The sequence below is a fragment of the Thermobia domestica genome, chromosome 6 (genome assembly GCF_964235325.1).
Source record: "Thermobia domestica chromosome 6, izTheDome1.hap1.1, whole genome shotgun sequence".
In the NCBI taxonomy this organism is placed as follows: Eukaryota; Metazoa; Arthropoda; class Insecta; order Zygentoma; family Lepismatidae; genus Thermobia; species Thermobia domestica.
Window position 1 is genome coordinate 65,075,224 of NC_137459.1, and position 14,486 is coordinate 65,089,709.

Below are 14,486 nucleotides of genomic sequence, written 5' to 3' on the forward strand. Positions count from 1 at the left end.
GATTACGACTGACCATATACTGTGACGTTCTTATTCTTTCCAAGTTTGAAATGTGTCAGTCGGCTCAGAGCCACCCTGTATAAAGCATGATTTTGCACATGCACCTTAGAATGTGGTTGAAAAGCGAGATTTCGTTTCTTCGGCGTTGAACTTACGTTTCTTAAGACAAAGTTAGTTTGCAGAATAAACCGTAGGAAAGAGTGGTGAATTATTAAGTCTGCAGAATAAACTATACAAAGAGAGGTGAGTAACTGTATGAAATATTGGTGCATAATTAAACCTACAAATTAAACTGTGGATAGGAGTGAGGTGGACAACTAAACCTTCAAAAGGGAAATATTGTAGAAATGAGTGGTTATTGACAAAGCCAACGGATTACACTGTAAGAATGAAAAGTGACTGATTATCTTCAATAAACAGAAGATGTTAGAAATATGTTTCACTTAGTCTAGCGATACGATAAATAAATAAATAAATAGATAAATAAAAAATGGCATCATAGAGTTCGGAATACGATCCGGAATCTGTGAACAATTGTCTCCTTGGTACATTTTCTTCTTTTTATCCACCTTTCATTTAGCACATGTCGGATGTTTCTTTGAGAGCTTTTATGATGTATTCTTCAGTTGCACACACCTACGTTAAGAATGCTATAGTCATGATTAATGAGGCTTTTCTTGAAGAAAACTATTCTAAGTCGTACAATTTCTGTATTTATTCACATCTCTTGCCTACCACACACACAGCCATAAAAGGATTTCAATGCAATTCAAAGTCGAGGAGCATCGTATGTACTGTATATATGATTCGAGACTTTTTTTTTATTATTGTTTGTTTTCCATAGAATGACAATAGAGACACGGAAGTAGCTTCTGCCGTATGTAGAAAAGGAAACGACAGCCTAACCATTTACATACCTTGACCTAGTCACCGAGCCTGCCTTTTCTCCTCAGAGGTCTTCGTGACCTGTAGGCTGCTCTCCAACATCTCAGTAACTCTTAAAACAGCGAACTGTCTACTGACGGACTATGGATGAAACACAGTTTGGGAAGAACGTGATTACTTCAGTAGTAGGGCGGCATGCCAATAAGATACGTGCTTCAGAAAGGTCTTAACTTTGATCTCATGCAAATGACGATCTTCATGATTTTATCAGTTTTTTGAGTAACATGCATATAATTAAAAAAAAGACTGCATCCTGTTCTATCTATTGCACAAAGCTGTAAATATTTTGACCTCAAATTAGTAATTGTGGGACCAAATTCAGAGCGAGTCACGCTGATTGATTTCTAATTAATTACCATAATTCCCTCCTGGCTAGATGGTAAGCGATCTCGATTTTGCTGCGAGAGATGAAGGTTTAGTTCCTGGTGGTGGTTCCTGCTACCGTGGATATCTTTGTTTGAATCTGGCTGCAACTCAGTCGACGACAAATTGAAGGAAGAATAATCAGCTTTGTTAAAATTTTTCCTCAATACAGGACTTTATAAAACTATTTCATTATACGAACATACATGTAAGTTTATACACCAAAAGTAAATGCTTATATATATATATATATATATATATATATATATATATATATATATATATATATATATATATATATATATATATACTTTTAATTTAGATGTATATTTTATTATGAACAGTGTACAAAGTTATAATATACAAAATAAAATTTTGAGTTAAACGTAGCTCTTAGTTTTAAAGGATTGTCTATTTTGTAGACTGGCAAATTTTTGAACATCTCGGAACAACTTGTACTCAAAATCTACTTGCAGTTTAAAATAGATCAGAACTTTCTTAAACAATTGTAAAAGACAGCGTTCCAGAAGTTTAAATTACACTACAAAATTATTCGCAATTATTATTATTATTATTATTATTATTATTATTATTATTATTATTATTATTATTATTATTATTATTATTATTATTATTGCATTTAAAATATATGACTCTCGATTTGGAAAATAATTTCACAGTCAAAAAAAAGTGGAGGGCATTAAAAATGAATACATGTCCCCAGGAGATTGTTGACCATGTTTGAACAATCACCAATACAAATGGGTGAGTATCATATATGTTTGTATGTCAATAGCTTCGGAACAAGCCCGAAGTTATACTTGAACTTTGGGAGCTATACTGATAATTTCACGTCCAATTATTCAGTTCGATTGCTAGTTATTGACAAAGGAACATGTAGATATTGTGCACATAAATTTTCCATGTTGACTATACAAATGATACAGATTTGCTATTAGTTCAGAGACTTTTTTAATTTCCAGAAAATATATTTTTTTCAAAGCTAGAAAGTTGAAAGAATGCCGTTCAAAATCTTTCATAAATCATAAATTTATTTACTTATTGTTAGAAGCGTTCTTCATAATCATAACTCATATATATCTATTTAAGATTATTTCTTTGTTTTAATACATATCTACTACTGTATGCAATACAGAATTACTTTAATCTATTAATCAATTAGCTTACGTATTTCTATTGTACACCTTGTGTTTTATTCCTGGGCTTTATCCAGTTGAATAGCTTTATCATGTCACTTGAATTAAAATTGAACGCGTTACATTAAAGCATGTCATACAACTTACCTGAATGCATCAAAACTTCGTTTGATGCTTTTTGTAAATGAAATGAAATAGTCCCTCAATTTTGCAGTGTAGGCAATATTAGATAATAAATATAAGAGAATAGTTTTGAAACAAATGAGTTTCGTTTCACAGTGTGAAACTTCGACAGACTACCAAACCACGAGAATTCAATACTCAAACTTGAAGTAGTACACCTAAAACTGCTGGCTGCAATAGAGTAATAAGATCAAAGATAGAACCCATTCCTTGAAAGCTGAATCCACATCAAAAAGACATTACTCGCTATGCCCATACTGTTTTTGTTCTAGGGCAATAAAAATTGAAACTGGTAATTGTTAATTTCAACCACTTCCGCTTTTGTTAGAGTCTTGCGGGTTGTGATGATATGTTTCCTTGAGATCCTGAATCGTTTGGAGAAAACCATTTGTAGCTATCTAATTCCACTTTTGTTATATGGCGATAAATGTGGAAACTGGATATGGTTAGCTTGAACCATTTCAGGTTTGAATAGATGGTTAAGCGATGAGATAAAACGTACTCTTGGAAAGCTAAATCAATTGCTAAAACCTGCATCTCAATGTCTCTTACCGTTCCTGCTCTAGAAAAAAAAAACATTGAAACCGGAAGTAGTCGTAAATTTCAACCACTTCAGGTGTTGGTAGTGTGTTGTAGGCTGTGACGATATGCTCTCTTGAGACACTGAATCGATTGTAAAAAAAACTGATTGCTGCTATCCAGTACCGTTATTGTCCTTTGGCGATAAGTGTTGAAACCGGAAATGGTTAATTTAAACCACTTTTGATTTGAAGAGAGGGTTGGTTAACGGAGAAGTCAGAACTCATTCTTGGGACAATAAATCGATTGCAGAAAACCGCATCTCGATACCTTTTGTTACTGCTTTTGCTCTGTGGAAATCATTATTAAAACCGGAAGTAATATTAAATTTGAACCACTTTGGGTTTCAGACGTGTGTTCTGTATAGTCGTGGTACGTTGGTTGAAGACTTTGAACTGTTCTTCCCACTTTGTTCATTCCACCATTTCATTAATTTATAATCATCACCATCTTCTTTAGCCTCGCCGGCATAACCGTGGGACGTAAAACTTAAAAAAGATTTCATTTCATTTTACCGTTCATGAAGTGCAGCCACCTTTAACCCCTAGTCGTCTTTTCTGCTACCATACCCTATAGCACATTCCTCATGATACAGTTCCTTCTCAACCAATGTTCCATCAAGTTTTTTTTCAAATTTCATCTAAAACTGTTCTTTTCTCCCCCACCATTTTTAACACAACTCTCATTCGATTTCCGCTCGACCGAGCTAACCCTCTCCATTCTTCTCCACACCCACATTTTGAAAGCTTCCGGTCTTTCTTTTTTTCCATACCTTCTGCGGAATATCCATTGATTCTACGGTATTTTTAAAGAATTCTACGGAGATGTTAGACTAACAGGAAATAACCTCACTAATACAGTACGTTGCTATGTATCTTTAAATATAACAATTAAAAATGTGTATGTATTCCAGCTTAGCGGATGATGATGTTTCATCCTTTCGCCCACATTCAGCTCCTTGAATAAACGTTCGTTTCCTCTTTCCTCATACGCATATGATTACTCATTTTCACTTTGTTTACAATAGTCATTTCTTGTTTTGTCTTCTTCGATTCACATCAAATACACATCATCGTTTGAATGGTTCAAAGCAATACTTAATGTCAGTATTCAAACGGCAAATTGTAGGCTTTTTAATACGAAACTATGATCATCAAACATGAATCAACAGAATTATAAACGTGTTGCAGCTCTTAAGAGAAGAATAAGGGGCAAAAATATTTGGACTTCATCTTTCTTTCTTTTTATCCTCCTCCCCCCTTTTTTTAACCATTATTGCACAACATGTCAAAGATAAGACATTGAATGTATTGTTCTATATCATTTGAAAAAGGCTTCTTTTTGAAGTCAGGCTCTCTTGGCGCGGAATTCCCCGGATCCTTCTATGAGGCTATGACAGCAGAAATTCCTAGTTTGCAAGTGAGCGAAGCGAAGGAAAAGGACATTACCAACAAGTCCTCGGAAATCGAAGAACACGTCACTGGGGACAAGGATTCATCTCTGCTTGGAATTCATAAAGTCTCCTCTCACGTTGTCCATTTGAATGTTTCCAACTCGTCACAACGACAGTTATACGTGACCCAAGCTATTTGTTGTGATTCCTAGGATTAGGAAGTTGGGAAAAGTATTTCTAGGTTTCTTTGTTGCCTACCTGAAGAGAATAGTTTTAGAAAAAAAAAATGCAATCCGATGAATAGACATTATTTTCTTTGATTTTTCCCCGCCTCAGTATTGCTATTGATCGAATTTTACCTCCTGCAAGGAATGAGGACATCAGATTTTTGACACTTGACCTAATCTTAGGCACGTGAATTCCACTCCATCTATCTAGTTTTTAAGAATTTTGCTTTAGCAAAAATCATTTATACATTTATCCTGTCTGTGTGTTCGTTCGTCCGTCCGGGAGTCAAAAAATTCAAGAACTACTTTGATGAATCACCATTAATAGAGGGTCAAAAATTAGGAATCGAATTCGTTCAAGGTGATACTTAATCCGGAAGTGGTTGAAATTAATTACTTTCGGTTTTAATGTTAATCAATTTAGAGCAAAAGAGGTAATAGAGAGCGAGAACTGATTTCCTGCAATCAATTAAGCGTCTTAAAAATTTTTTCCATCCTTAAGTGAACGGTTATTCGATGCGTCCGTAACGCGTTTTTATGGCTCATGCGTACGCTCGGAATACGCTACGCATAAAAATGTGCAGAAAACGTCGGCTCGAGCGTATTTGGTGCGTTTCAGAACAATAGACCGCCTGCTGTTTCGGAATCAGTAAAAGGTGTCTGAAGGAAGGGAAAGACGTGTTACCAGGAAAGGGGATTTTAGCAAGAAACAGCTACTTGGAAGATGCTTTGTGCAGAGTATTGGAACTCTGCCATTATAAAGTATGTGTGTGTGTATAACAAAAGAAAATTCCGGGGGGTAGAGCATCGGAAACGCATCCTCGACAACTATACTCTTACTCTCTACTAAAATCTAAAGCGTAGAAATTTACCACTTCTGGTTTTAATGTTGATTGAGAAAATATCAGACATTACAAACCAAATTCCTTCACGTGATGTACACCTGACAATGCAACTTTTTTTTTTTAACACATGTGTTATTCTCGTTTTCAATTTAATGTTTCTTTCCACTAATTAATCAGAATATATATAATCAACGAAACTCATTGTTATTTAAGCCTAAGTTTAGGCGAAAAGGGACATGCCTGCTGGGCTAGGAATTGATAGGGACAACGCTGAAAGGGTTTCTCTTCGCTGTTCATTTTACAAAATTCATATGGAAAGGGACAACGCCCTTTCCTATTTATTTGAGGGGTTCGGGCGAACATAATGGTAAGCGCCACTTCCTGTGAAATTGTGTTATTAGTTGGAATGAGTTGTGATCGAACCAAAGAAGAGTAGGTAGATAGTTTAATTTTCGAAATATATCTGCAGATAACAGAGGAAATTTGTTTGGTACGTGCGTGGATATGGTCAACTTTATTTTCCAGTTTACTCGAAAGTTAGAACAGGTGACACACCATTCTGTTCTCCCGAGCTGCTCATTTATTTCATTCATTTCTTTACTTTAGAATATGACATATTACACCTTAGTCTCCCCATGCGAAAAACGGATATTTCGGCTAGGAAAACAAATATTAAAACCATTTGTGGAAGTGAAATATTTCTACAACTTCTGGTTTCAATAGAGGGATCACAAAGTCGAGATTGAATCTATGCCTGGGATAGCAATTTGATGAAAAAAAAAAAATCACTAACTGTTCCTTTTTTTTTCTATGGGGCTTGACATTGAAACTAAATGAACTAGAACACTTCTACCATTTCTGGTTTGAACACCGGGAGGAGAGCCGAAAGTGAACTTACTTTTCGAACACTAAATTATTTATAATACGAAATAAACGCTTCTTGTTATTTATTACAGATTTTGAATCCGGAAGTTACAATGGATTTCAACAACTTCCGGCTTTCAGACATAGAGTTATAATGGCAGAAGAAGGTGTCTATGCTTGGAATGCTGAATCCAGAAAATCAGAAAATTATTTATCTCTGTCTCTTGCGCAGAAGGTGCTTATTGTCCCGAGCGCCTGGGCAAAATCCACTCCAAATTTATCGTTCCCCTAAACAGGTGCGCTCCCAGAATTTTTTGTTTGGAGGGGTCCAACGTTTGGGGAGGTCCAATATTACAAGACACTACGTTATGTACGCGAAATATTGAACGGGTATTATTCTGCACTCGAAAAGACGGTAAGTAATAATAAAATGCTTCCACCTATATTTTCGTTGTAAACAATGATATAATACCAATCCACGTTTTCCCTTCATATCTATTCTGTCTATCAATACAAAACTTGGTACACATATTTCCTATCCCATATAGTATTTTTCGAGATTTATTTGGATAGTGTGCTTGTACCCAGAGCCACTCCAGAGAGGGCTAAAGTTGATGGGAGGGATTTCTGGAGGGAATTTTCTCGACATTTTCCCAATTTTCCCTGTTCAACTACGTTATGGGCCTCAATATCTAGCACCTCTGGAAATCTTGTTTCATGATGAAGAGAATGAACTATAAACCATGACTTTCCAATGGACAGTGTTGATGCAATAGCTATTTCACTACGAGTCTACGATTTTCTTTATACTAACAGGATTAATGGACACCAGGGACTTATTTCGTTGTCCATGGCACCTTTTTTTTTTTGTGTGTGTGTGTGCACGAACATATCTTTGTTATTCTTATCGAATTGACTATGTTTGATTCGGATGTCTCTACACAGAGAAAAATCCGTTCTCCGGACAGCGGTATATTGTACAAATATACGGTATCCTCTTGCTTACTATAGAAATAAGTGCGGAGCATACGTTATCCTTATGCTACATAGGCACTGCCTTCAGATGTTACATCATGCAGTTGCAGGATGTCTGACATCTAACATTTTCCCGTATATCACATGCATATACTTATGTTACCTTCGTCAGTTATATACGTCCATTTGTATGTGAGATCCTGGCGGCCTACATTGTTTCATACGGAAAGTACTTATAGATGGAACACTTATACAGAAAGTATTATAAAACATGCGTTTTCAGTTATACGTCTGCTGTACGTTAAGTACAAAAACTACAGGAATTACGCATGTAACCTATCTTTTTAAGTACGCCACCTACAACTTTTTTTTTCAGTGTATGACAGGTTCACGTCCGTTCCTTGTTAAGTTTTCGCATTCGTATGCATAGCATATTCTGGAATGATTCATTTTAAACTAAACTTAAAAGTTTGCACGTAAACAAAACTACAAGCATGGAATGTCTGACGTACACCAGTGGCATCAAAAGAAATGCTTCACAAGCACTCCACATATGATTCACTAATTGTGAAATATTGTAAATACCAACTCTTCTTAAGTAATCACACTACACTTAGATGGGAGAAATTGAGTTTTGACTGTCAATATGCAGCATTGTGAAAAGTTATTAGATAATTACTAGCACTGTTGATTGTACAGTGTAAACTGAAATTTACGTATCAAATTTTTGTTCTGTGAAAACTGTAACAACAAATTGATAGAAATGTTGATGATAATGGCCCGATTTTTTTTCTGATTTCAACAACTACAGATATTATTTTGCAAACTACTTTCTATTAGTCCCTAGGGGGCTCGGTGGCTCAGTAATAGAGTGCTTGTCTTTGGTACATGCGATCCTTGGTTCCATCCCTGGCCAAGTAAGTTGTGATGGACAAAATTGTGCCTATGGATTTTCTCTGAGTACTCCCACATTCTCATTCCATTAATTCTTCAATTATTTAATTGCCTTAATCATCCGTCTCTCTGAGCCTAACAGGCACAGTCGTGGGACGTTAAACTGAAAGATTTCATTTCATTTTTAATATATTAGTGCCTAAAATGAAAATCTATTCCTGATCCCTTGGTACCCAGGAGACCGCAGACCCTACTTTAGTAGCCGCTGAATAAAGCAAATGAACTTCAGAATTAACAATTCGATACATTTGAAGCCATATAGAGTAATTTGAACAAAAGAACTGGTGTTCATTTCTTTAAATTTTGTTTGTTATATATAAACAGATGGAAACATTATGCACGATCAACCCTGGCTGTGAATGGAGTGCATATATATCATCATACACAGTCAGCGACAAAAGTTCTTTCCATTTGTTGAAATTAGTTTCGTAAATAACTTCGGAGTAGAAGAACAATTTGAGTACAGTTTTCAGTAAATTAAAAATAATATAATTTTCTGTACATTCCACCCATGCCACCGTTATTCCCAAAATAATTTTTAACAAACGAAAAAAAACTTTTGTCGTTGACTATACGATCAGCTCTCACAATATGCGACGTTTTCCACCACACTATCTCGCCTCCAAGAGAACTGATTACAAAAGCATGCCGCTATAATAATAATAATAATAATAATAATAATAATAATAATAATAATAATAATAATAATAATAATAATAATAATAATAATAATAATAATAATAATAATAATAATGTTTAAAATCTTATGGAGTTACCATCATAATTCTACTTCACTATTTTTCTAAGGAAGACCAAAAAATGCACCGAGCTCTTCTTCATTTTCACAAATTACTGAAAAATTAGGGAGTCAGGTAGTGTGTCTAGAAATTAATTCATTTTACAATTCTGTACAGCAATTGATATAATGTATTCTGAAAGATGTAGAGCACAAAACACTATGCTTCGAGTGACATTAGTTTGTCTTTGTTATTGTTATCAGCGACGACGCCTCATTTAGAAAATACAAAAGAACGCACAACTTCTGTGACGAGAGTAAGTGAAAACTGATGATAATGAAGCTCTTTTTTTCGAAACGAAGCTGATGCAAATTATCTACTTCATACAAAAGACGAGTGGAAGTTATCCGTGTCCACACAGCGCGGTACCTTTTTTGCTGTTTCGCTTCTCATATTCATATGATGTGGTATGATATTACTTAGCAGTAGTTTAGTCGTGGTTCTGTTATATATGCATAACGTTTAGTTTACTTTTTTTTTCTCTCTTTTGTTTGTTACTGTTAAAAAGATTTCATGTCATTCTGTTTCCTCGCCAATCTACAAGAAATGAAGATCTTATCTCTACCTAAAAACATCATTAAAATCCAACGTATAAAATTGATTTTGGTAACCTGCTTACGCTCTCAAAAACGGGTATTTATGATATTTTTAATTTTAAATGGATGGTTTAAAATACTATATGTATTAAAGACGACCAGGGGCGCAGCCACGAAGGGTCTGCAGGGTTTGCATCCCTCAAAACTTCGTTACTCAACATACATTTGTGCACTTTCTCAATAAAATTATCCTTGTTTAATAGGGAAATGATTAATAGAGCAGGCAATTTTGATCTTACACGTCATTTTTACTCTTTCTCTTACAAACACAACCCAATTCTATCATTTTTTTTTTTTTTTTTTTGAAAATATAGATGGAACTATTCTACAACTGCTTATCGTCTTTTCGGGTGCATAATAATACCCGTTCAATACTACATAGACGTAATGGCTTGTAGTACTGCACCCCCTCCCCCAAATTTTGTAACCTTCCCAACAAAAATGTCTGGGTGCAACACCTCAACATATTCTTAGCCTACTTTTAACTTCTCTTTTTTTTCGCGCCAATAATACAAAAACGTTATTTGTACGTGCATCTTTTCATGTATCGAATCAGGGAAGAGCAATCAAGGTTGTTAAGCTGTCGCACAAATACATCAAGAACCAATCAATTGCTACTGTACGATGTACTAAATTTAAGTATTTGCTTGTGCTTTCCTTCTAAGTGCACGTACTTCAGCAAAGTTGTGTCTACATCATTGTGTATATATAAGTGATCACACGAAGTCGTGAAGCTTGACCTAGGTGTATCAATTTCAGCAACAAATAGAACGCGAAAGTGTGTTCATGTCGTCAACTCCCATCCACAGCACCAGCATCCACAGCATCCAGCAATTTTGCCAGTGTCGTCTCTCGCGCTATACGGAGAATATCTCCCGAGGGTACAGTGTTGTCGGATTGCTGATTAGTTTTGTTTTGTTTGTTTGTTTGTGTTTGTTGTTGTCATTATTCTATATTTTTGCTGTTATTATTGTTACAGTTTATTTAGAATAATTATTACTGTTTGTGTTATAGTTCTTTATGTGCTGTTTCTTTGTCGCTCATTTGCCATGTCTTCTAAGTTTGACCACATTATTGGTGAACTTATGTTGTTTCACGTTTTATCAAGTGTGCGTTCGGAAGGCAGTTCCATGAACCGTGCCGAATTCTTCCATGCATCACACGTAGGGCAGAACAGTTCTGTGATTGGTGTAAAGCCCAGGCTTCACGAATTCTCGCGGCCACTATTATGGCCAGTGATGGCAATGATCACGTAGATTGCTTGGGTAACGACTTTTGTCCGGACACACGGGTTTAGGTCTCGCTTCTCAGACCCGTTCTTACCCGGACAGGCCCGATTACGCGGCAGGAGCTAAAGTATCAGGGCTACAGCATTACTATAGACATTTTTAATGGATTAACGATGTGCACTACTCGAGCTAGAACATTCGTGTCCTTTGTTTCTAATCTGACATTTCTTAATCAAGGTATCATATCTAGACTGTCTCGAATATAGGCTAAATCAGTGTTGGGAAGTAACGTAACGCAAGTAACGCGTTACTTGTAACGCGTTACTTTTTAAGTAACGTTTCCTAGTAACGCGTTACATTTTTTCCAAAGTAACTGTAACGGTAACGCGTTACAAATTTTTAAGTAACGTACCTAGTTTGCGTTACTTTTTTCGCGTTACATTTCGGATGAGTAACTACAATATATGTATTTTTTTTCGGAAACAAATGTTTCTTTCCTGTAAGTGAATTTCTCAGAATGAAACAATCGAGCATGAACTATGTATGTCAGTGACCGACAGTCACAGATACACAGAGAAACAGATAAGTTCGTAGTGCCACTTGCTGATTTTTGAAGATGAGGACAGTCTTAGGGAAATCACGTGTATTGATTGCAAGCACCTGGAAGATTTTGTCGTAGATTTTGATAGCATCAAATCAATACATTCAGTGAGTTAACTAGGAGTGCAATGATACCGGTAGTCTATTTTACTTTGATTGGTGTTGTGTTTACAAAGATGGAGAACGAAAATATGTTACCGTTCGAACATTTGAAAGAATACTTTTTTTTTTTTTTTTTTTTTTTTTTTTTTTTAAGAGCTGAGGGTGATGGTGGACAGAATTTAAAAGTAAAGTGTTTGAAGTGCTCCGGTAGAAAATATTTATCAACAACTAGGGTGCCATAATTAACGATTTACAGTATAGGGTTAATATGAATAAACTGTGTTTTGATGAGTAGGCCTACTTTATTACTAGAAAATAATTTGCTGATGGTATGTAATAGATCAGTTTGCTGATCTAGAATTCTTTTAGATCAGTTTGCTTATCCTAGAGTCCCGTTGATTATTGAGTAGTGTAATGTTTCTCTATATTCTTTATTTTTAATTTTACATAACAACATTGTTATTATTATATAATTAGTTTAGCAGAATAATAATAAGCAACCATTTTCTCTAACGCATAGAACAATGACCTTGACTCCTAGACTTCACGACTACCGAGATTGGCAATCAACTAGTTTTTTTAGTATTCAAATACAAACGGCCTATGTTGTTATAATTAATAATAATAATAATAATAATAATAATAATAATAATAATAATAATAATAATAATAATAATAATAATAATAATAATAATAATAATAATAATATAAGTTGTAGTAGTTTCATTAATAATAATTATATTGTCTATGTAATATACTTGAAGAATGTACTCGAAACTACACACCGGATTTGGCTCGAGTCGACTCGGAATTTGACCCCAATTCGAGTCGAGTTCTCGGGTCGAGCTCAAATATGTCTGTTTCTAGTCGAATCGAGTGTCAAGAAAACTCACTCGTGTCCATCCCTACGAGTAACGCAGTATGGCATTTTATCAATGTTACATTATATTAAAATGTTCATATATCAAGTAAAAATTTGTCCTTGCATTTACATAAAACGATTCAGAACGCGCAATAATAATAATAATAATAATAATAATAATAATAATAATAATAATAATAATAATAATAATAATAATAATAATAATAATAATAATAAGAAAAAGAAGAAGAAGAAAAAGAAGAAGAAGAAGAAGAAGAAGAAGAAGGAGAAGAAGAAGAATAGCGGTAGTATTAGTAGTACGGAAAATTGAAGTCATAATTTTTTACACATTTTTAAAGTTTTGGACCTAAAAGTAACGCGTTACTTTCGAAGTAAAATAACAGTTACTTTTTGGAGGCAAGTAACGCGTTACTAACGCGTTACATTTTAAGAGAAAGTAAAGTAACTTGTAACGCGTTACATTTTTACAAGTAACTTACCCAACACTGGGCTAAATACATGTTAACTCGTGTTCTCATACTGAGAAAATTATGCAGTAATTTTGAGCACAAACTATACAACTATATTTATCAAAACATTGCCCTCAGCAGCATTTCTCATATTCTACATTATACGTTTTACAGGTTTAAAATTTCACGATCTCTCATTACTAAAAATGTAGCTTTTGTTTATCTGTTTCTCACGCGTTTATACTCCGATAGACCTTGTAGTCATCTTTCAGTGCAATGATTTGACATGCACAAACGCACAAAATAAGAGTAACAAAATTATCGATTTAGTTAGAAGAGGGGGGGGGGCACAGGGGAGAATTGTGTTTGTTCGAACTACACAGTAGTTTCGTTCATACTCTCTTTGTGTGGGGAGACACAGTGGCTCAGTAGTAGAGCGCTTAAGAGTCTTCATCCCGGCGAAATTAAAATACCGCTAATTTTACAGTATTTATGTGATATCTTCAATTAGATAAAAGATAATCGAAATGTGGAACAAGAGGGATAGGTGCTGATTGCTACGGGTGCTGACTGCCAGAGCCAATTATTGGTGCTGACTGCCACGACTGTCGCTGATTGCAAATATGAAGGTGCTGACTGCCACGAGCCTGGGGGAAACTGTATTTGGAAAGAGAGGAATTAATCCCTCATACTAAATTTATAATTATTAATTAATTTAGTAGGGAATAATTTAGTAATCATCACAGCAAATCTATGTGGCATCCTATAAGTTACAAAGTTGCTCACTACGTGGAACGACATACACTTGGATGTTTATAAAGGGATTGTCTTTTCTGTTATATGTACAATTTGCACATTTCATTGTTTATATTAATTTTTTATTATATTATTTAATGGATATGATGGTCTGAAGCCAGCTGACAAGGGAAGTTTGGGAGAAGGACTCGCCTGCAGAGAAATAAGCATGTCATTTGAAGGACCAATTCATGCTGATTACAACAGGTAATAAAACTCCTGTACGTTGAGAACTGTTCGAGATATTCAGCTTGGAAATTTATATGAGAAAATGAGTGGATGCACGTTTCAATGCGTTAAGTATTCTCACCCATGGCGAAGCCTGATGGTTTGAACTTGCTATTGCTTGATCACTGGGGTCTATTTACAGACAAATTGTCCATTACAAGTTGCATGACGGATGGCAAAGACCTAATGGTTGAGAAGATACCAAAGAATTGCACACGACTTGTGCAACCATTTGATGTGTTTTGATTCCGATCAATCAAAGATTATGGCAGGAGATTTGTACATAGTATGAATCTTCATCTGAACGTTATAATGTACCAAC